Below are 24,747 nucleotides of genomic sequence, written 5' to 3' on the forward strand. Positions count from 1 at the left end.
GCTGTAGTTCGGATCCCGGATCCTTGGTTGACCGAACCATCAGACGTTGTGATCTGCAAGCTGACTGACTAGAAACAGAGGAGTGTCGGGAGAGCGGACAGAGCGAGCAAGGGTCTCGTCACAATACCCCAGGAAGGGCAAGGAGGAACGCTCAAACAGACGCTTCTCAATCTTGGCATAGAGGCGATTACTCCTGAGACAGGTGAGAACTTGTTGGACATGGACTCGGTATTGCTCCAAATTAGAGGAAAAAATAAGGATATCATCCAGGTATACTACTACACAAGTGTAAAGAAGGTCCCGGAAGATGTCGTTCACGAACTCCTGGAAGACTGCAGGAGCGTTACAGAGCCCAAAGGGCATCACTAAGTATTCAAAATTGCCGTCCCTGGTGTTAAAACCGGTCTTCCACTCGTCTCCCTTTCGAATGCGGATCAGGTTGTAGGCCCAGCTTGGTGAAAATCTTGGCTCCTCTGAGACAGTCAAACAGCTCACAGATTAGAGGCAGAGGGTAATGGTTTTTAATGGTAATTTTATTGAGTCCTCTATAGTCAATGCAGGGGCGGAGAGAACCATCCTTTTTAGACACAAAGAAAAAACCGGCTCCAGCAGGGGAAGAAGACTTCCTAATAAACCCTCTCTGTAAGTTCTCACGTAGATAGTCTGACATGGCCTGAGTCTCTGGAGGTGAGAGAGGATAAATTCTGCCCCGAGGTGGAGTAGAGCCAGGTAACAGGTCAATAGGACAATCATAAGGCCTGTGAGGAGGAAGAGTCTCAGCTTGCTTTTTACAGAAGACATCCGCAAAACGGTGGTAAGGCTTGGGGAGACCTGGTGGCGGAGGAATTAGCGGGTCCCATTTGATAGGAGCAGGCTTGAGACACCGGTCAGAGCAGGAGGAACCCCAACGCAATATCTCACCGGTGGACCAATTCAGGACAGGACAATGGCGTTTCAACCACGGTAGACCCAGCAGGAGTTCGGAAGAGCAAAAGGGAAGAACAAAAAATTCCAGAGTCTGTGTGTGAAACACCCCAATGTCCATCCGCAGAGGCTGGGTGCGGTATTGTACCATAGCAGAGAGTCTCTCCCCGTTGACCGTAGAAATGAGGATCGGCTATGGAAGACGGATTATAGGAATTTGGTACTTGTCGACCAAGGAGGCGTGAATGAAGTTGCCGGCTGAACCGGAGTCCAAGAAGGCTGCAGCAGAGAAGAAGGACTTGGACGAAAGGAACAACTGCACGGGTATAATGAGACGTGGAGAGGAAGAATCCACACCTAGTAATGCCTCTCCCACATTCACTAGGTGCGAGCGTTTCCCGAACGTGGGGGATGAAGAGGACAGTCCTTAAGGAAGTGCTCGGAACTAGCACAGTACAAACATAGGTTCTCGTCTCTACGACGGCTTCGTTCTTGCGGGGTCAGGCGAGACCGGTCCACCTGCATGGCCTCCACAGTGGAAGACCCGGAGATAGGTTGAGGTGGACGCTGGAACACAGGGGCCAGACGAGGGTAGCGTTTAGGACTAGCTCTTTCCTTTTCAAGATGGAGTTCCTCTTGTCTCTCGGAGAAACGTTTATCGATCCTGGAGGCCAGCAAGATGAGGTTACTTCATTGTTCCAGTTCAGCTCGGAGGCAAGGTTACGGACCTGGATGGCATAATCACCCACGATAGAACTTCCTTGGGACAAGTTTAGCAAGGCAGTCTCTGCGGAGGTAACCCGGGCGGGTTCCTCGAAAACATTACGAAACTCCTGACAAAAATTCTGGACAGATGCTGGATCAGCGCGGTCCCAAAACGGTGTAGCCCAGGCCAGGGCCCTCCCGGAGAGCAGACTGAGGATGAAGGCTACCTTGGCTCACTCAGACGGAAACTGGTCAGACAGTAGCTCGAGGTGAAGAGAGCACTGAGACAGGAACCCTCGGCACAATTTAGGATCTCCGTCGTACTTGTCCAGCAGAGACAAGCGGATTCTGGACCCGGCGGCAACTGCTGGTGTGGGAGGTGCAGCAGATGCTGACGGAGGAGCTGGCTGTTGCTGAGTTGGCAGATGCTGCTGAAACATAGTGGTCAGCTGGGCCAACTGTTGACCTTGCTGGGCCACAATGGTGGTGAGGTCCGCTAGGCTTGGCAACGGAACATCAGCGGGATCCATGGCCGGATCTTACTGTCACGAACCGGCAGGACTGGTAGTGGATCCTCTGGACCAGAGAGGCAATGGCGCGGGTTGTACTAGAGGACCGGTTCTAAGCAGTTACTGGTCTTCACCAGAGCCCGCCGCAAGGCGGGATGGAATTGCTGCGGCGGTAACTACCAGGACGTGTCCCCTAGTAAAAACTCGATCTCTCTGGCAGCTGATATGGCGTGGTACACAGGGGGTAGGCAAGAGCGTAGTCGGACGTAGCAGAGGTCAGGGCAGGCGGCAGAGGTTCAAAGGCGAGACGTCGGTAGCAACGGGTTCGGCAACAGGCAAAGCAAACAAACACAGAAGGGAACGCTTTCTCAGAGGCAACAAGGCACAAAGATCCGGCAGGAAGCTGTGGGAGGAGAAGGTATTAATGGGCAGTGCACAGGTGAAGCCTAATTAAATCAGCACTGCCTTTCACAAACCTTAACCCTTAATAACCAGTTTGGACCAGGCACCAATCACCTGTGCACTGGTCCTTTAGATCTAAGAGTCCCGGTGCGTGCGCGCCCTAGAGAGCGGGGGCGCACACGAGGCCAGCAGGGGGCCCAGCACTGACCGTAACAGCCGGGAACAGTTTCCCATAGGGATTCCAGTCTAGATGGAGATTTGGCGGGTCGGTTGTCAACCACAGGTAGGATTCCCCATTGGCGGGCTAAGCGCCTACCTTCATTTACAGGATGATACTGTGACAGTTTTGTGTTCCCAGAGTACAAGCAATTTTGCCGGGAACCCCCAGCGGTAAATTATATTGTTCCTGTAAATTTTGGTGAGGTTCACTAACTTTTTGCGGGCCAACATAGTGTACTTAGACAGGTCAGCATATACGTAGTACTATGCCAAAATATGGTTCCCGGAGAGAGGATGCTTGTTTGGAACATTGCATAAGTTCCTCCTTGACATGATATAAATGGATTTTTTGCTATAACGTCACAAGGTACATTATCGGGGAGAATTGAGGGCTTTGGAAGTCTGTGTGCTCTATCCACTGTTATTTCCCTTTCAGGGATGTCAGGTAGTGAGGCAAATATGAGGCACTGAACATAGCTGCGAAGCTCAGAGGGCGGGATGGACTCAACAATCCCCCTGAATTTGACATTATTTCTTCTTGAGCGATCCTCAAGGTCAGCTAACTTCAACTTTAGGGCCTCTATTTCATCAGCAGTCTCATTATGCGCATCCACTAGTTCAAAATTCAGTAGAAAATTCCCCCATCTTATCTTCCACATGCTTCACTCTCTCCCCAACTTCATCCATGTCTGATTTAATCTGTGATATCATAGACATCATATCTCTATGAAGGGACCCCCTCAGTGACACAAGCATGTTTTTGAGCATCTTATCAGATAAGGGTTGTCCTACTGTAGGGTAGTCATCAATGCATTCAATAAATTCTCTAGTACTGTCCCTTGACGAGCTCTTGTCCCCTACATAATAGTGGGTAAGTTAAGTTTTAGCCCTGGATATAACTGGGCTTACCGGCAGTGAGTCTTCACAAGCAGAACGCATGTTTTCTTCTGTGTGCGGGTCCCGTGGGGAGCAGCTTGTGGAGGAAGCTCGTGGCGGTCCGGCGCCATCTTGGTGGCTATGAGCTCTGGCGGAGCCGAAGAAGTCTGACTGGGGCTTTCGTTTCCTCATGAGTGCCTGGGGGTTCCCTCTGCATGGAGGAGGCAAAAGGTGAGTTCAGTCGGGGTCCAATGTCACTGGAATTAGCGGTGGGAACTTAGGCGCTCTGGAGCTCTCCCCTCACGTGGCCATACTCCTCCTTCTTTTTTTCCTTCTCACTTTCTTTCTTCTTCTTCTTTTTGCCCATACATCCATGTCTCTGCTGTACCATTTTGGTATTTTACAGATATTTCCATTTCCCTGCTACCATTATTACTTGTGATGCAGTATTTTATTTATACTCCAACATACTTACACACATCTGCTCCAGGGGCACACTTGGATAGTGATGGACGAACATCTGCTGAGGCGGTTCACAAACTCGCTCAAATGTTCATGAACCGCAGGTTCGTGGTGGACCCCATTAATTTTAATGGCACGCGAACATGAAAAACCTCCAGGTCATATTTGCAGCCACAAGATGGACAATGATATACCAGAAGTATTGCTATTGGAAAAGTTGCCATAATTTTTTTTTTTCAGCAAAAAAATGTATTAATTTTTTTTCTAAATCAGCCAGAACTGACAGCAGCCGGTAAATACATGTCAAATACATATAGGGTCCATTCACACGTCTGTAAATCGGGTCCACATCCGTTCCACAATTTAGCGGAATGTTTACAGACCCAATGATTTTCAATTCCAGTCTGAAAAATTAGGCATTCACAGGATAAAGAAGTGTCGGCCAGTACAGGCCCCAAAAATTAGCCAACAGGCGTTCACCTGACAGCAAAGAACTTTGTATTCTGGCATTCAATGGAAATAAAAGGCCTTTTATGCCGCTGTATTTACCTAAGACAGGGGCCATGAATTGTTATGGGTGGTGGATGATATTTGTGGGCTGTCATGAGGAATTTGAATCAAACATGGTCTACTGGTCACATGTGTTCAAATCCTCCGAAATCCATGCCGTGAGCTAGGCACTGTCGTGAGCAAGGCGAGTGCGCTTATCGGTCACGATCCCCCCACCCCTGCTGCGCTGAACATCCTTTCGGACAGGACACTGGACGAGGGGTAAGCCAACAGTTTAATTGCAAATTCTGCAAGCTCAGGCACCTGTCGCTCTAGGCATTCCCTGATGCTGGATCTGGAGGACAGCTGTGGATGGGTCGGCTGAAAGAATGATCTCATATCAGAAGTGACCAACACATCTTCAAACCGCCCTCTTCTTGCAGGCGCTGTTGGATTGCTACCCACAACTGTTTCTCTGTGAGTGGAAATTCCTCTGCCAGTGCACGCAAAAGCAGAATGCAGCATTTCTCGAAGCAAGGCCTGAAATTGCTACATTCTCACATTCCTCTGTGATGGTGGTAACATTTCCGCCATTTTTTGTTTTTACCAGGGGTCTAAGTACGTTGCCACCCAGTACAGGTACTTGCCCTTTATGCTTTTTATACGGGGGTCCCTCTTAAAACTCTGGAGCATGAAGGCCCCACTTGTCCACATTGACACTGGACAAGCGGCTGCGCTTGTCTGTGATAACGCCCCCAGCCGTGCTAAATACACGTTCAGATAATACACTGGCTGCAGGGCAGGCCAGCACCTCCAAGGCTTAAAGGGCAAGCTCAGGCCATGTGCCCAATTTGGAGACCCAGAAGTTGAAGGGGGCAGACTTGTCATTCAGTACGTCTAGGCGTGTGCACACATACTGCTCCACCATGTTAGTGAAATGCTGCCTCCTGCTAAGATGTTCCATGTCAGCTGATGATGCTGCTGCTTGTTGTGGCGTGCTGACAAAGCTTTTCCACATTTCGGCCATGCTAACCCTGCCTTCTGAGGTGCTGGCGGTGCCCTGGCTGCGTTGGTGACCTGTTCCTCCTCCTCTGCCTTGGCCTTGTGCTTCCACTGTGCCCCCGGTGTCAGGTGAGAATGCCACCAGCAGTGCGTCTACCAGCGTGCGCTTGTACTTACGCATCTTCCGATCGCGCTCCAGTGATGGAATTAAGGACTGTACGTTGTCCTTGTAACGGGGATCCAGCAGCGTGGCCACACAGTAATCAGCACAAGTTACAATGTGGGAAACTTGGCGGTCGTTGTGGAGACACTGCAGCATGTAATCGCTCATGTGTGCCAGGCTGCCCAGAGGCAACGAAAAGCTGTCCTCTGTGGGAGGTGTATCGTCGGTGTCCTCTGTATGCCCCCAGCCACGCACCAGTGATGGCCATGAGCTGGCCTTGGTGCCACCCTGCTGTGAACATGGTTCCATCTCCTCCTCCATCTCCTCCTCCTCATCCTCGTCATCCTCCAGAACTGTGCTCTTGCTGGACAATTGTGTACCTGGTGTTTGTTGGTGCAGGAACCCACCCTCGGAGCCACTTGTGAATGACTGCCCTGAAAGCCTTGGAAATGATAACACTTCCTCCTCCTCCTCCTCCTCATCCTGTGCCACATTCTCTACCATCATCGCCCAAAGCGATTTTTCAAGGAGGCATAGAAGTGGGATAGTTAAGCTGATAACGGCGTCATCGGCACTGGCCATGTTGGTGGAGTGCTCTAAGCAGCGCAACAAGGCACACAGATCTCCCATGGTGGCCCAGTTATTGGTGGTGAAGTGGTGCTGTTCCGCAGAGCGACTCACACGTGCGTGCTGCAGCTGAAACTCCACTATGGCCTGATGCTGCTCGCGCGGTCTGGCCAGCATGTGCAAGGTGGAGTTCCACCTTGTGGGCAGGTCACATATGAGGCGGTGAACGGCAAGGCCAAAGATACGCTGCAGCACTGACAGGCGAGCAGCAGCAGGGTGAGAACGCCGAAAGTGCGCACAGATGGCCCGCACTTTCTGCAGCAGCTCAGACATATCAGGGTAATTTCTAAGGAACCTCGACACCACCAAAATCAGCACCTGCGCCAGGCAAGGGATGTGTGTCAAACCGCCTAGGCCCAGAGCTGCTTTGAGATTTTTCCCGTTATCACACACCACAAGGCCGGGCTTGAGGCTCACTGGCAGCAACCACTCATCGGTCTGCTGTTCAATGCCCCTCCACAACTTCTGCGCGGTGTGGGACTTTTTTCCCCAAACAGGCAAGTTTTAAATGAAAAAACAATGAAAAAACAAATTTAAACCCGCGCTGCACAATAGTAATAAATTATTCAGTGATAAACTGTGAAAGTGTGCAGCTGCTGCAAACACTAAGAAATTCTTAGAATAAATGAATAAAAACAAATTTATGCAGCGCTAGCAACAGATTAGTGACAGAAATAAAAATTGAAATAAAACCAATCTATATCATATAAATTCAATAAATAATGCTATAAATATATCAATCACATTAAAGTGCATACATTTCTGTAATAATTATATAAAGTGCATGATTAAGCTAAAAATTAAATATAATTTTCAAGTGAAAAGTTTAAAGTGCGTAAATAAATAATATGGTGAAATAAAGTCCTTATTGATGATCCAATAGGTGCCAAAGTGCCAAGTGAATAAAGGTGCTTATGAGGTGAAGGTGCCCTCTTGGTTCCCCACTCACCGGATTAAGATTGTAAAAAAGCCCTTGATTTTATTGCACATTCGCCCAGGATCTGGTGTGGGATTCCTTCGATGTGACCTCCGAGTTGAAATTGTCTCCGATATCACCGTTAAAAGAAAAGAGGGCCATACATCGTGAAGTACGTTAAGTTAATTTTATTTCCCCAAAAGCGATTCAATACTTACAGGATAAAAAAGTGGTATGAGCATATAACAAACAAAGCAAGTGGTGCTGCTCTTAGCGTGCGTTCCACATACAGGAAGTTATTTATAATGTATTATTATTATCAGGGATATAATAAAAATTAACATAACATTTTAAAACCCACTTTTATTAAGAATTAATTAAATTATAATTTATTAAAAAGACATGAAATGTATTTTTAAGTTTTAAAACTGCCTGCTGTCGTTTACCCCTGGCTGTGCTGAAGTTGATGGTGAAGGTGTTACGCTGACCGGATGAGGAGGCGGTAGAGTATGATGAAGGAGAGTAGGAGGAGTAGGAGGAGTTAGGATCAGGAGGCAAACTAAGGCAAACTAAAGCGCCCTGCAATCCTCGGTGGTGGAAGGACATGTGCCAAACTGCTATCCGCCTCAGGCCCAGCCGCCACTGCATTTACCCAGTGTGCTGTTAGGGAGATATAACGTCCCTGACCGTGCTTACTGGTCCACTTATCCGGAGTTAGGTGGACCTTGCCACAGATGGCGTTGCACAGTGCACACCTGATTTTGTCACCCACTTGGTTGTGCAGGGAAGGAATGGCTTGCCTGGAAAAGTAGTGGCGGCGTACTGTGAGACAGCCACCGCCATAACTCTGCGTCTCCACCAGATGGAATGACAGCATTTCAAAGGCCAGGAATTTTGAAATGCTGGCATTCAGGGCCAGGGATCACGGGTGGGTAGTGGGGTACTTCCTCTTCCGCTCCAGTGTTTGGGAGATAGAAAGCTGAATGCTTCCATGGGACATTGTGGAGATGGTTGTTGGTGACCCAGGTGGTGGTGTTGCTGGCAGATCCTCTGTTTTCGGGGTGGCAGGTGCCACTGTCACTACAAAGGGGGAAGAATAGGCCGAGACTGCAGCAGAAGAGGAAGCAGGAGGAGCCAGAGACCTTTCTTGGTTTTTGAGGTGTGCACTCCACTGCAGCTCGTGCTTTGCACTTAGATGCCTGGTCATGCAGGTTGTGCTCAGGTTGAGAAGGTTTATGCCTCGCTTCAGGCTCTGATTGCACAGCGTGCAAACCACTCGTGTCCTGTCATCAGCACATTTTCTGAAGAACTGCCACGCTAGGGAACTCCTTTGAGCTGGCTTTGGTGTGCTCAGTCCCTTGCTGCGTTGGCAGTAGCAGTCGTAGTGTCTAGGGCACGGCCGCTCCGCTTTTGCACCCTGCTCCCTCTTCTGCTGTGCTGGTGGCTCTGTGCGACCACTGCCTCTTCCTGCAAATTACTAAGGTCACCTGAATCATGTTCATTCCATGTGGGGTCGAGGACCTCATCGTCCTCCACATCATCTTCCACCCAGTCTTCACCCCTGCCCTCCTTGTCGGTCTCCACAATTCGGAATTCCGCAGCAGTTGGCACCTGTGTTTCGTCATCATCCGAGATGTGCTGCGATGATTCTCCCATGTACTCACCTTGAGACATAAGTGGTTGGGCATCGGTGCACTCAATCACTTACACTTCTGGGGCAGGGCTAGGTGGATGGCCCTGGGAAACCATGGTAACAGACTGCTTGGCTGATTTGCTAGGGGGTGAGGTGAAAGATGGATGGACATCGGCTGCAGGTGCCACCTCTGACCTTTCAGCAGTAGACTGGGTGGGAGACAATGTGAAGGAACTGAAGGAACTGTCAGCAACCCAATCTACTGTCACCTGTACTTTTTCTGGCCTCAACATTTGTAGAAGTGCATTAGGTCCTGCCAAATACTCCTGCAGGTTCTGTTGCCTACTCGCAGCTGAGAAAGGTGTTTCACTTGTGCGTGTAGCTGACACACATCAACCACCTCCTCTCCTTGCAACAGGAGCTCCAACAGCAGCACCACGACCCGGGCCACGTACCTTATTTGACCTTCTCCTCATATTTCTCTAATTTAGGATCTTCACCTAAATAGGTGTTTATGGAATAGCGCAATAGAACAACAATAGTATCCAAAGGGTGTACCTCACAGTAAAATATGCAGACTAGGCCGCAATTAAATTTTTTTCCCCTAAATGGGTTTTTATTGAAAGGCGGAATACAACAACAGTATGCAATGGGTGTATCTCACAGTAACATATGCAGACTAGGCGGCAATTTAATTTTTTCCCCCTAAATGGGTTTTTATTGAAAGGCGGAATACAACAACAGTATCCAATGGGTCTATCTCACAGTAACATATGCAGACTAGGCTGCAATTAAATTTTTTTCACCTAAATGGGTTTTTATTGAAAAGCGGAATACAACAACAGTATCCAATGGGTCTATCACACAGTAACATATGCAGACTAGGCGGAAATTACATTTTTTTTCCCTAAATGGGTTTTTATTGAAAAGCAGAATAGAACAACAGTATCCAACGGGTGTATCTCACAGTAATGTATGAATGAAAAATTTGTATTTTTCCCTTTAATTGGTGATTTTTGAAGAGCAGATTAGAACAGCAGTGTCTAAACGCTGTATGACAGTGTCACAGTAAAGTATGAATGAAAAACTGAAAAATAATTTGCCCTTAAATTGGTGCTTGTTGAATAGCAGATTAGAACAGCAGTGTCTAAACGCTGTAAGTCACAGTAAAATATGAAGGAAAAAATGTTTTTTTCTTTTAAATCCAGATTAAGCAGACACATTTGCACTGAGCTTGCATTACATGGATGCTGCACGCCTCACGCCGCCAACCTAACAGACTGATAAAAGATTTTTTTTTTCCCTCCTCCTCCTCCTCACTGGGCTCAGGTCAAAAAGATTGTGCACTGCACCCCCACGCAATAAAATTAATGTAGATCGCTGTCTGATTAAAGGAGATTCTTCCAATTCTTTCCCTGAAAGCAATCTCCAGCCTGCTCCTACAATAATCTCCTATCTCTCCCTCAGCAGTATCAGGAACCTCTCCCTACAGTAGTTAGAGCAGAGTGACGTGCGGCGCTATGTGACTCCAGCTTATATAGAGGCTGGGTCACTGCACTTGGCAATCACAGCCATGCTATTAGTAGGCATGGCTGTGATGGCTTCTAAGGGCACACTAGTTAAACTCTTGCGGATTGACTGCCTTGCAGCTGTTGAAACTGCGCCATTAAAACTGCTCCAAAACATGAAATAAATTACCGAACAACGGACAGTACCCGAACATACAGTGAAATGTTTAGGTCCGTGTCCGGGGACCGAACACCCAAAAGTCCGGTACAATCCCGAACAATACAGTCCGGGTTCGCTCAACCCTATTCACTACGGGTTGCCACAGAGATCAAGGAAGAGACTTTGAGAGCAAGCTGATAAAGAAACTGTGTGGACTGTTGAATATACAGAAATCAAGGACAACTCCCCATCACCCCCAGGGGGGATCCTCAGCCGGAAAGATTCAACAGAACTTTGTTGAATATGTTAGGGATGCTGCCCCTGGAAAAGAAGCAGAAATGGAGTGAATATGTCCCAGTGCTAATTCACGCTTATAATAGTACTGTCAACGACTCTACCGGGTTCTCCCCATATTTCCTCATGTTCGGGAGGGAACCTTGATTGCCTGTTGATTTAGCTTTTGGTACCTCGGTAGACAATACCTCACAGCCCTCCTACAAGATTTATGTTGACAGACTCCGAAGAATTTTGAAATGGGCTCATGAAAGAGCGACAGAAGTTTCTGCAGGTAAAGAACAACAGAACAAGAAAAACTTTGACCTAAAAGTGAGGGTGCAAGACTTTCAGCCTGGTAAAAAGGGGCTTCTGAGGAATTTGGGAGTGCCGGGGAAGCATAAGTTGGCTGATCGTTGGCGCTCTCAGCCTTTTGTCATTCACAAGAAGCTTCCTGGACTACCTATCTATCTAATCCACCCGGAGGGAAAAGCAGGACCCCTTAAAACCTGGCATAGGAATCATCTACTGCCCATTTCTGAAGCAGTTAGAACGTCGCCTGAAAGCGATGAAGAGGAGAATACCCCAAGAACCCTTAGGCCACGATCTCGGCCTTCCAGAGGTTCCAGCCAAAAATCTACAGAGCTTGAAGAAGGGGATAGCAATGATGAAAGTGTAATTTTTGATTGGTGGTGGCCATCCTGTGAAGGATTTTCTCCCAACTCACCTTCATCCACTACTGAGTGGACCCCTTGTAACGCTCCGGCGTTTGTTTAAGTGATGTGGATTTGCAGCTGCAGAATTTACACTCAGTAGTCCTGTAGAGATGTGTTGAATTACCATATCTAACTCTCCAGACTCATCATTGTGTACCAGCCTGCTTCAGCATGCACATACACAGACACAGACACTCATATAAGATGTTCCTGGAGTGATAGGTTGTATGTGAAAGTATAGCGGTGATACACTGAAGGGACAGGCGTGAATAGTGGTAGCAATGATAGGTATTCAGGTAGTAATGTTCAGGAGTGTTTAGCAGATGGTGATAGGTAGTAAGCACGTAGGTTTAGCAATCATGTACAAGTAACAGGTGGTAGGGGACAGCAGATGAAGTGTACAGGAGATGCTAGGATAGTGCAATGATAAGATGGTAGTAGGCTCAAGAGCTAGAAATCTAGGTAACGGTGCAGATGATAGATATAGCAGTGCATAGTTCTTAGAGATTGCAACAGTCTTTAGTATGCAGATTAAGTAGTGAAAGTTGTTAGGAAGGAATTCCCCTGTGGGGTACTTATCACTAGTAGGTTAGTAAGGTGAGGAGTCCGGTGGTGAGGTAAGGATCTTGTAGTGAGATAAAAGATCTAGTAGCGAGTCTTCGGTCAATCCAGGTATTAGGGAATAGCTGGAGGATTCGGCAGCGTTAGACAAGGCTGTAACAAGCGGTTTGCACGAACAACATGTGAGTGAAAGCCGGCGGTTGAAATAGCCGCTCAGAGCGGCACTCAGTGATGATGTCATGAAAATTAAAGGGACAGGTACTATATGCGTTCCACCTACCTGTATGGTGGGACGCAATGTGGAAATAATAGGCTGGAAGGGTACCGAAGGTACCAGGATCTTACAGTACCCCCCCCCGTAAGGCCGGCTCCGGAAGGCCTATAGCACTGGTCTCTCCGGGTATTTGGAGTGGAACCTTCGTATAAGCCTGGGTGCGTGGACGTCAGAAGCATCCAACCAGGTGTCGTCTTGGGGACCATAGTTTTTCCATCTTATCAGATATTGGAGTTTTCCTCTGTGGATACGAGAACCCAAAATCTCCCTAATCTCAAATTCTTCTCCGCCTTCAACTTGTACTGGAGGTGGAGGCGAGATGGTAGGTCTAATCCCTTGGTTGGGTGTGTGTGGCTTCAATAGAGATACATGAAAGGTGGGGTGTATTTTAAGATCTGCCGGTAAGGTGAGTCGAACTGCAGATCCCCCAATGAGCTTCTCGATTGGGAAAGGTCCCAGAAATAGAGGTCCAAGCTGTTTACTGGGAATCTTCAACCTCAAGTTCCTCGTAGATAGCCAAACAAGATCCCCAATAGCATATTGAGGAGAAGGTCTTCTGCGGAGGTCGTAGTACCTCTTCTGTTGGCTATGAGCATGTGAGATGGTGGTGTTAAGTAAACCCAGAGAGTCTTTTATTTGGGTGAGATAGTCAGAGGCTACTGGGTTACTTGATGGTAGGAATGCGTGGTGGAAGAATTGTGGGATGGAACCCATAGTTTAGGTAGAACGGACTTTGCTTAGTAGTACTGTGGGTTGCATTGTTATAAGCAAATTCTGCCAGAGGGAGGAGGTCCACCCAATCATCCTGTAGGTATGAGGTGTAGCAATGCAAATATTGTTCAATACACTGGTTGACTCTTTCAGTTTGTCCGTTGGTCTGTGGGTGATAGGGGGAAGTAAGTTTTCGCTCAATACGTAGTATATGACATAGAGCTTGCCAAAACTTAGAGATGAACTGTGAACCCCGGTCTGATAAAAGAGTCTTTGGAATTCCATGTAGTTTGAACACATGTTTCACTAGCAATTCCGCTGTTTCCTTAGATGAAGGTAGTCTGCGAATAGAGATGAAATGTGCCATCTTTGTCAGATGGTCCACTGACACTAGGATGGTGGTAAATCCTTTGGACGGTGGTAATTCCACTATGAAGTCTAAAGACACAACTTCCCATGGAACTTTGGGTATTGGTAGACTGCAGAGTAGACCAGAAGGTTTTGTAGTGTCAATTTTGGACCTTGCACAGATGTCACATGAAGAAATAAATTTTTGCACAGACGTCTTCATCCCAGGCCACCAAAATTGCCTGGTAAGCAAATTAAGGGTTTTCGTCATACCCATATGTCCTGCCATAGGTATGTCATGGGATAACTCCAAGATTTTGGTACGCATACCAGGAGGTATGTAGAGTTTGTCGCTAAAGTAGCGGAAGCCTTCTGCATCAGTACTTAGTTGTGGTGGTGGTGAATCCAGTCTTAGACTGTGCAGAATCTCTTCCTTTAAGGGACGAACAACACCAATAATACGGTCATGGGGTATTATAGGATGTGAAGGAATTTCGGCTTAGTTATCTTCGGTTAACCGTGATAAAGCATCTGCCTTCTTGTTCTTGTCTGCAGGCGTGTAGGTCACTAAGAAATTGAATCTTAGGAAGAATAGTGACCATCGCACCTGCCGGTGGGAAAGGGTCTTGTTGGTCTGAAGGTATTGGAGGTTTTTATGGTCTGTATATATGAGTATTGGCAACCGGGTACCTTCAAGTAAATGTCGCCAATTCTCCAGTGCCAACTTCATGGCAAGTAACTCTTTTTCACCCACTGGGTAGTTCACCTCTGGGCTACTTAGTGATTTAGAGAAGAAAGCAACTGGGTGGAGTGGTGAAGTATTCGTAGGTCGTTGGGAAAGAACTGCTCCTACAGCCATATTTGACGCATCTACCTCCAGGATGTATTGGAGGGATGGGTCTGGATGGCGTAGTATGGGAGCTGAAGTGAAGCTTGATTTCAACAAGCGGAAAGCTTTATTTGCTTCTTCAGACCATTTGAATGTTTTCTTTACACTTGTAAGTTGTGTGAGTGGTCTCACAATAGACGAGAAGTTCTTGATGAACTTCCTATAGAAGTTTGAGAATCCAAGGAATCGTTGTAAGGCCTTACGAGTTGTTGGTACAGGCCAATCCAGAATACACGATATCTTGCTCGTATCCATCTTGATGCCGTTCTTGGATATGATGTATCCTAGGAATAACACTTCTTCCTTATGAAATAGGCATTTCTTCAGTTTTACGTATAAATTGTGTGCGAGTAATCTGGACAACACAATTTTTACATGTCTTACATGTTCAGACAAGGATTGAGAGTAAATGAGTATATCATCCAGATATACTACGACACAAACATCGAGTAGATTTCGGAAGATGTCATTTATGAACCGCTGAAATGCTGCGGGAGCATTTCACAACCCAAAAGGCATCACTAGATATTCGAATAGTCCGTATCTAGTTCTGAATGCCGTCTTCCACTCATCCCCATTACGGATGCGGATGAGATTGTAAGCCCCTTTTAGGTCCAACTTTGAGAAGTAAGTGGCTCCACGCACTTGTTCAATCAGTTCTGGGATGAGAGGTAAAGGATAGCGATCCTTTATCGTGATAGTATTTAATTGCCTATAGTCAATAATAGGCCGAAGGCTTAAATCCTTATTGCGGACAAAGAAAAGTCCTGCAGCTGTGGAAGAAGTAGAGGGTCTAATAAACCCTTTCGCTAAATTCTCATCCAAGTATTCCTTGAGATGAGAAAGTTCATCCTGAGAAAGAGGATAAACATGACCGAAAGGTAGCTTACTATTAGGGAGTAGATCAATAGAACAATCGTAGTCCCTATGAGGAGGCAATACTTGAGCATTTTTCTCAAGGAAGACTTCTGATAGATCCTGATAGCACGGTGGTGGTGTAATTTCATCTGACACCATGGACAGGATTCTTTTTTGAGATTGGAGGTTACACGTGGTCTCGCAATAGTGAGAGGGGAAGGTTAGAGACCGTGTCTTCCAATCAATGGTTGGTTGATGTATATGTAACCAGGGAAGCCCCAAAATAATGGGAAAATGTGGTGAGGGTAATACATCAAACGTGGTGGTCTCAACATGAGACTCGTTAGCAGTAGCAAGGAGTGCTTGTGTCTGATTGGTAATTGGACCAGAAGATAACGGAATACCGTTAATCAAACTAACAGAGACAGGTTTGGTTTTTGAAATAATAGGTATTTTATTTAAAGCAACAAAACTAGTGTCAATGTAGTTCCCACAAGATCCTGTGTCGATCATGGCCTTGGTGGTGATCCTATTTTGGTCCCACTGTAAGATCAGACGAATAAAAAGATAGGGATTAGAAAAAGAAGTCGTTAATCCCCCCAGCAAGACATGTGAACACTCACCCTTTTTTTTGGGGACAAGGGGAGAGACGCTTATCAGATGTTCTGCGGAGGCGCAGTACATGCAGAGATGTTCAGTTTTTCTCCTGGCTTTTTCAGCAGACGATAATGGTGGGCGGATGGTTCCTACCTCCATAGGAGTAGGATCGAAGGACGAACCCCGAGAAGGATTGGGTAATGGTATTCCCATTTTCTCAGCCTTCCTTTCTCGTAGTCGTCTGTCTATATTGATACTAAGTTGTATCAAGGCATCCAAAGTGCCTGGTAAATCTGCTCGGGCGAGCTCGTCTTTAATGGCTTCAGATAACCCAAGCCTGAACTGGGTTCACAGAGATGCATCATTCCACCCTGAATCAAGGGTCCATCTCTTGAACTCTGCTACGAAATCTTCAACAGGTCTCCTTCCTTGTTTTAAAGCCCTCAATTGGCTGTCAGCAGTACTCTGCCTATTTGGATCTTCATATAGGCTAGAGAGCTCTGCTAGAAACGTAGGATAGGAGTTGAGAAGAGGGTCATTTTTCTCAATGAGAGAGTCTGCCCAAGCCCGTGGATCACCTGACATATATGAGATAGCGGTGCAGACTTTTAATTGGTCTGTAGTGTAAGTACGAGGTTTTAAATTAAAAAGCAATTGACATGCGTTTTTAAATTCACAAAATTTTTTCCGATCACCTGTAAACACTTGTGGAGGGTTTATTTTGGGCTCACGGGGTTGAGCAGCAGTGAGCTGTGAAACACGGGCTATCTACTGTCTCAAGGTCTGATTTTCATTTTTCACTTCAGTAAGAGAAAGAATTAATGAATCTACCTTTTGTGATAGTTGTATCACATGTGTGGCTAATTCTGCTGAATCCATTTTTTCTGGTTCGTGCAATCTGTAACGCTCCGGCGTTTGTTTAAGTGATGTGGATTTGCAGCTGCAGAATTTACACTCAGTAGTCCTGTAGAGATGTGTTGAATTACCATATCCAACTCTCCAGACTCATCATTGTGTACCAGCCTGCTTCAGCATGCACATACACAGACACAGACACTAATATAAGATGTTCCTGGAGTGATAGGTTGTATGTGAAAGTATAGAGGTGATACACTGAAGGGACAGGCGTGAATAGTGGTAGCAATGATAGGTATTCAGGTAGTAATGTTCAGGAGTGTTTAGCAGATGGTGATAGGTAGTAAGCACGTAGGTTAGCAATCATGTACAAGTAACAGGTGGTAGGGGACAGCAGATGAAGTGTACAGGAGATGCTAGGAAAGTGCAATGATAAGATGGTAGTAGGCTCAAGAGCTAGCAATCTAGGTAACGGTGCAGATGATAGATATAGCAGTGCATAGTTCTTAGAGATTGCAACAGTCTTTAGTATGCAGATTAAGTAGTGAAAGTTGTTAGGAAGGAATTCCCCTGTGGGGTACTTATCACTAGTAGGTTAGTAAGGTGAGGAGTCCGGTGGTGAGGTAAGGATCTTGTAGCGAGATACAAGATCAAGTAGCGAGTCTTCAGTCAATCCAGGTATTAGGGAATAGCTGGAGGATTCGGCAGCGTTAGACAAGGCTGTAACAAGCGGTTTGCACGAACAACATGTGAGTGAAAGCCGGCGGTTGAAATAGCCGCTCAGAGCGGCACTCAGTGATGATGTCATGAAAATTAAAGGGACAGGTACTATATGCGTTCCACCTACCTGTATGGTGGGACGCAATGTGGAAATAATAGGCTGGAAGGGTACCGAAGGTACCAGGATCTTACACCCCTGCCCCTCTCCCAAAAAGAGAGTTCAGTCAGGGGCGTGGTCCCTCCATGAGAAGAGTGGAACCACGACAGGTAGAAGAGGAGCCTGTACTGGCCCCTTAGGGCTTATCATCTACTGATAACACTTTTGTGGATCCTCCTGTATTCGCATCAGATGAGTCTGTTATTGAACCTTCAAGCTCCCCTCCTTTGGAGTCATTACAAGATCTTTATGGAAGTTCAGGCCCCGAAATAACTTCATCTTATGAGGAGGCAAGAAGTGTCAGTGGATCCTGAGCCTCCAGCAGAGGAAAGTGTTGTTGGGAATGATGAGAGGACTACGGAGAGAAATTCATCCTCCTAACAGACTTACCTTTTGTACCTTGGGAGAAAGTTCTGAAGAACAAATCTCTACGGCACAACGGTCTATGTAATCGACTGCCCTTTCTATTGATGACTCTCAGAGAGAAAGTTCAGTTCCACCCACTGACACTATTAAGTTGGCTGCTGGGTTTTTGCTAGCCTTTTGTGAGAGTGACCCAGATTCATTTGATGGTGTGCATAGTAAGTTACTAGATAGAGATTTTATTAGTCAGTTTTAGTTGCAATGAATACTGTTTTAGATGCTGACTAAGACTTTATTATAGGCCAACATCTACTTTCCGAGAGGAGAATCTCCTTATCTTTGGAGGACCAAAGATGTTAAGTGGGGGAAGGATGTAGCCAGGTTGCACGGCTGGTGTTGTTATGGTTAAAGTTCCTCAAGACAGTGACTTCAGCATTATAGTAGATGGAGTCTGGGAGGAGTCAGGATCATACACTGCTGAGACAGAAGGACCCTTCTCCCAGGGAGCAACAGGACGCATGGAGCTTGCTGGAAATGGTTATATAGGGGGAAGCGGGACTTTGCCTCGCTCGCTTGCCTCAAGTACAGCGGACTGGAAAGAAGGGGAAGAGCTGCTGCGGATCGCAGGAACTTAGGCTGAGGCCTAGTGACGGACACCGGAGTGGAGTCAGCGATTTGAGTGTGCAGAAGAGTCTCGGTAGTCATGGCCGAGCGGAAGGTTGCTGACAGGCAGACGGAGACGCTGATGAGAGCGGGGCCTGGTCGCAGAGGGAAACGGATATTCTGACTTGAGTGACAGACATCCAGTATCTACATCTCTCTTACATTACAGATCTAGACTGCTTCTGAGGAAGGGCAAATAGATTGTGTACTTTAATAAAGCCATACTGACACTCAATCAAACCACTGGACACTGCAGATACAAATATAGTGTGAGGTGGGTGAAACAGGCCTTAAGCCCTCAATCCAGTTCTGGGCTGTAAATCTGTGGTGACGTGCAGGATAAACAGTATTTGCCTCTCTGTGGTTTACAATTGATTGCATACATAAAACTAACACTATACAGTGTGGATCTCTTCTGAGAAAAGGGGGGATTTTTAAGGCAATAATACATGAAAAAACAATATGAATAAAATATGAAAATGTATTGATTAAAAACAGCATTTCATATCATGAATACATAGATATAACAAATTCCCTGGCCGAATGTGGAAAACCACGGCAGGCCATGGATCACAAAAACATGTGATATATCTAATTATACAGAATTAGAAATCGACAAAAATTGTGGAGATGTGCAAGAAAGCAAGGGATACAGTACCTCTCCTACACCAGGGTGCAACCCTAGGTGAAGGAGAGCATAAATCCAACGCGTTTCGAAAGATTAAGCAAACTTTTAGTTCCAGTCTTCGTCAGGGATATATATACTAGTCCCTTTATTTTCTTACCAAAAGAAAAAGAAACCCACAAACAACCACAGAAAAAATATACATTAGAGGCATGAATAGCTTAACCCATCCCGCACCTGAATCCAAGGTCACAGATGTAATAAATGAACGGAAGTGAGAACAATGTGTAAATATATACTATATATGCATACATGTAAATACCCACCAATGCCTCCTCATGGCCTCCTCCAAGCTTTATTTATATTTGCCATATAGTTTTATTCCCCCTTTTTTTCCTTGATCACTTTCTGTCCTCCATACACACTGTTATGCCCTTATGGGACTTACAGTGTTATGTGATCTGGCTTCCATCATTTCTTTTGCTCCTCCGGTCCGGCACATGTGGGCCCCCATACTTGGATGGATTCCAGTTGGGGGCCTGAGTATGCTGCCTGGTGGGGTGGAGATTCTCTCTGCCGCCGTATGCGGCGCTCTATCTTGTGTCGGTGGTGATTGAGTCCTCTGCTTTCACTCCCTTCGGTAACCGGATGTTGACGTTCGCGTCACTTCCGGTGCGCCGGGCACGTCATTTCCGGTCTAGACGTGGGAACACAGCCACTTCCGGGTGGCCTGAACCCACGGGAATGTAAGGAGGGCGTATTCACGCCTCTCCTTAAACAGAGGACGCCAAGGCTCACCACGACGCCCTACTCCGTTGCTCCTCCACGTTGTAGGAGGTAGCCATTCATTTGGGAGCCACTGATTTTGGTATATTTATTACCCATCAGCTTTTTTAGAAATTCCAGTTGGACTTGTGTGGGCTGAACCTACATCCTTCACAGGATTTTGACCTACATCAGCCGTCTTTTTGGATGCCTGTAAGTAACCATTGGGTGACGTTTTTTTCTTCTTGGGGGGTTCACTCTACTTTTGGCTAGGCATTAGGGTCTATTGGCTCGACATATGCCCCCATTTGTGTCTCCACCCCTTAATGGAATTTGCTGTAATTTTGGCCAATTGGGCTATAGGCATCACTTCATGTTGTTGTTACTATATATACACTATATATTTTTGTAATATTTTTCCGCTCCCAATAATATACATATTTTTTACTGTCTTTAAGGCACCATATGTTAAGGGGTACCTTTTTGTTGATACATACCCCGTGAGTCTACTGGAGGGACATATGATGGGTGCTAGACCTTATGCCCAGGACTATCTGTGAGCTATTCAGGTTTTCCTTTTCTGCTGGAATAACAGTGGTAGTTCATTATTATTTTTTTGCTGAAGCTTGGATCCTTCCAGCATGAACAACATTATGTTGCCATGAGGAGGCATTGGTGGGTATTTACATGTATGCATATATATGTATATATTTACACATTGTTCTCACTTCCGTTCATTTATTACATCTGTGACCTTGGATTCAGGTGCGGGATGGGTTAAGCTATTCATGCCTCTAATGTATATTTTTTCTGTGTTTGTTTGTGGGTTTCTTTTTCTTTAGGTAAGAAAATAAAGGGACTAGTATATATATCCCTGACGAAGACTGGAACTAAAAGTTTGCTTAATCTTTCGAAACGCGTTGGATTTATGGTCTCCTTCACCTAGGGTTGCACCCTGGTGTAGGAGAGGTACTATATCCCTTGCTTTCTTGCACATCTCCACAATTTTTGTCGATTTCTAATTCTGTATAATTAGATATATCACATGTTTTTGTGATCCATGGCCTGCCGTGGTTTTCCACATTCGGCCAGGGAATTTGTTATATCTATGTATTCATGATATGAAATGCTGTTTTTAATCAATAAATTTTCATATTTTATTCATATTGTTTTTTCATGTATTATTGCCTTAAAAATCCCCCCCTTTTCTCAGAGGAGATCAACACTGTATAGTGTTAGTTTTATGTATTGAATTTTTGGGATGATGGCAATTTGAGGCACCAATCATCTGGAATCAATTTGTAACAATTTGTGTTACAATTGATTGCATTGGGGAAACATAGTTCAACCTTCCTTCCTTTGTTGGATTACAAATACTTTCTTGGATTGTGGGATTCCTTGCCGGTGAAGATAAGTGAGGCCTCACTCTCCAGGAGACATTTGCAGTTCATCTTAAAGGGGGCCCCCGTCAGTATACAGAGTGCACTCTGCTAAATTGATGTTATAGTATTACACTGTTTACTTTGCATTTAGGTCATTGAGTATAGTACCTTTATCTGAGGTCACTCTCTAACCACATTGAATAGTTAAAGCATTGTTCACTGTTGCGGAGCACCATCCTCTTAGCATACATACGCATTTGTTTGTGCAAGTATGAGTGGATTGTGTTTTGGATCCTGAGTGCTGAGCATAAAGGCATAAAGCCTTGGCTGGGAACTCAGGATCCTTTCCTTTCTTTGCAACGATTGTGTTATTTCTGAATTCTTTTTCATTACTTTGATTTTACTTCAAAACTAAAAGAGCAGTAAATTGTTTATTCACTGCAACAGTTGTGGACTCAATCATTCAACATGACAGAACTGATAGTGTCAGATGGGTTGGAGCAGGCTCAGGGTGTAAGAGGTGATGAGGACACCCAGGCAACAAGAGACCCCCAAGGGAGCAGGACTACATAGGGAAGGAGCGAGAGATCTCTATAATATGTGTAATAATATTTCTCTTAATTGGATAAAGAATGCTGAGCTATGTCTGATTTAATAAATGGTAAATGTAGAAAATGACAGTATAATAGGAATGTATTCTGGAGAACTCGCTGAAAGGCACATTTCTCATCACCACATCCTGGTTGTTCTTAGGTAAGGCTTTCTGATAACTTCTAGACCAGAATTGTTTGCCAACTGCAATACGACGTGACATACAAGCTGAGAAACCGTTGTATGAACTGTCATTGTCAGCCAGCTACTGTACAGTATATGATGAGACTTAAATAATTGTAATAAAAAAATAAATAAATAAATAAAAAGCATAAAAAGTTTGTAGATGATCAAATTGACAGATTTATAGAAAAGAAATTATAAAAAATAATAATAATAATATTATAATAATATCTGGGACAACAAAGGTAAGTGAACACCCCCCTGCATTAGTGATTAGTGTAACAAAGTTTCATTGTCTTCCTATCCAGAGCAAAATGGTAACAATGTGTAATTAGAAGAAAAAAGATATTTGCCTGAAATCACAATAAACCCTGCGACGCCGTTGTAACACAAATATGCGCCCTTCATCTTCCAGTGGTTGTAGCGGGATGATATGCAGCTGCAGGCGTCACCCAATAACTTTTTATTAGAGCGAAAATCTCACCACTGGTTTCTTCACCATGACTATGGGGTAGATTTACTAAAGTAAATAGTCTGTGCACTTGGAAGTGCAGTCGCTGTAGATCTGAAGGGTAGAGATGGCCTTGCGGTTCTCCCGGCGGTTGTTTGCGGCAAATTTTGTTTGCGAACACATGGCGTCGTTCGTGGTGGCCATATTAGTTTACATTGGGGAGAACTTTGACCCATGACACAGCCGTCAGGTGGAACAGGACAGCCAATGGAAACATTCCAGCACATGGACAGTCCCCCTACCCTATAAAAAGACCTGAGCTGTCGGCCACTTCAGATTCCGCTTTTTGCCAGTGTAGGGAGAGGTCTGCTGTGCTCATGAAGGAGAGTTTTCTAGATACAAATAGCTCTGTGAAGATCCACAAAAGTCCTTTTCAGGGCTGGTATTTCGGTATAGGTCTACTAGTATCTTTTGAGTTTAGGGAGAGGTATCCAGTGGTTGCTTTAGGGGCAGTTAGAAATCGGCTGCAGTCACACAAATCGCTCTTTCAATGTCCACAAAAGTCCTTTAAAGGGCTGCAAATGTTTTGGTATTGCTGTGCAGTGCACTAAAAAGGGGGTGGGAAGAGGGGTAATCCACAGTATAATATACTTTGTAGAAAGCATATTATAGTGGATTAGTCGTATTATTGTGCACTGTGCAGCATTGTGACAGGTGTGGTGGTGAGACTGAGCGTTTCTGCAGCAATACTGCACACAGTGACAAAAGCACTTATAATGTATTATAACTGGTGTGATAGACAAATTGCCCCCCCCCCAATACCACATATTGAAGTGGGGTGTTATCTGAGTACACTTTTACATGTTTATTTGTGTCCTGCAACAATATTGCCTCTTTTGCTGAGTTAAGTCTGATACATACAGTGCCAAACTCACTGGCCAATTTTTTTGAACTGCTGTGATAGACCAGTGGCCCCCCAATACCACATATTGAAGTGGGGTGTTATCTGAGTAAACTTTTACAAGTGTATTTGTGTCATGCAACATTATTGCCTCGTTTGCTCAGTGAAGTCTGGTACACATCGCAAAACTCACTGGCCAATTTTTTTAACTGGTGTGATACACCAATGGCCCCCCAACACCACATATTGAAGTGGGGTGTTATTTAACAGTATAATTTTTTAAGATTGTATTTTAGTCCTTTTTAGTTTAGTAAACAGTGCTACACACAGTGACAACAGTTACTGGCCAATTATTTGTAGAACTGGTGTAATAAACCTGTGGCCCCCCCAATACCACAGTGTCACAATCTGGATGGAGGCCGAAGTGCAGAGAGGGCTTCCGTTGCAGCTCAGTGCAAGTCACCCCTGGAAGTGGTACAGGAGGTGAAGCATCCCAAGTAGCACAGGTCGCCTGTGGTGAGCACTAAGGATGATCGAACGGTTCGGGTCGACCATCGGTTCGACCCGAACATTGGATGTTCGATATTCGGCCGAATACCGAACTTTTTGTGGCAAAAGTTCGGTATTCGGCCACCAGAACCGCCCAAAATGCACTGGGACAGGAACTGGGCTTTAAAAGCCCGTGATTGGCCCAGAAACGTCTGCAAAAGCCAATGAGGGGGCAGGAGTCTCCTAGGAACGTGATTGGAGTGACTACGGGGACCAGAGGCCAATCAGGAGTGAATACGCCCCACACTATATAAGATGGCCCCGCCTAACCCCTAGCACAGTTATCCAGATCCTGTTGAAGAGAGTTGAAGCAGTTCTGTCTGACTCCTGCTTTGCTACACTACATTTCCTACATATCGAGTGGTTCTAAAGCTCCATATAGCAGAATTGTATTTAGCTTACAGCCAGTGTAGTTAGATACAGCGATTGTGCTGGTTCTTAGAGTTACAAAAAAAAAAAAAAAATAAGGGACAGTGTCAGTCTTCTGCTGTATGGAGCTTTCTATTTAGTGGAAAGGGATATCTAGTGTAGTTAGGGAACTTTGTACTACATTAGTTATATTTAATAATTGAGTTTCTGTAGGGAAAGTGTGAGGGTTCTGTTTAGTGAGCGCGTGGCACAGTGCTGCTCTATCACAGCAGGTGTACGTGCTTGCTAGGCAGCAAAATACAGTGACAACTTAACGCCTGTTGTTCAAAGCGTTAGGTGCACTGTACAAAA

The sequence above is a fragment of the Pelophylax lessonae genome (assembly GCF_965119305.1).
Source record: "Pelophylax lessonae genome assembly, chromosome: 1".
NCBI classification, from domain to species: domain Eukaryota; kingdom Metazoa; phylum Chordata; class Amphibia; order Anura; family Ranidae; genus Pelophylax; species Pelophylax lessonae.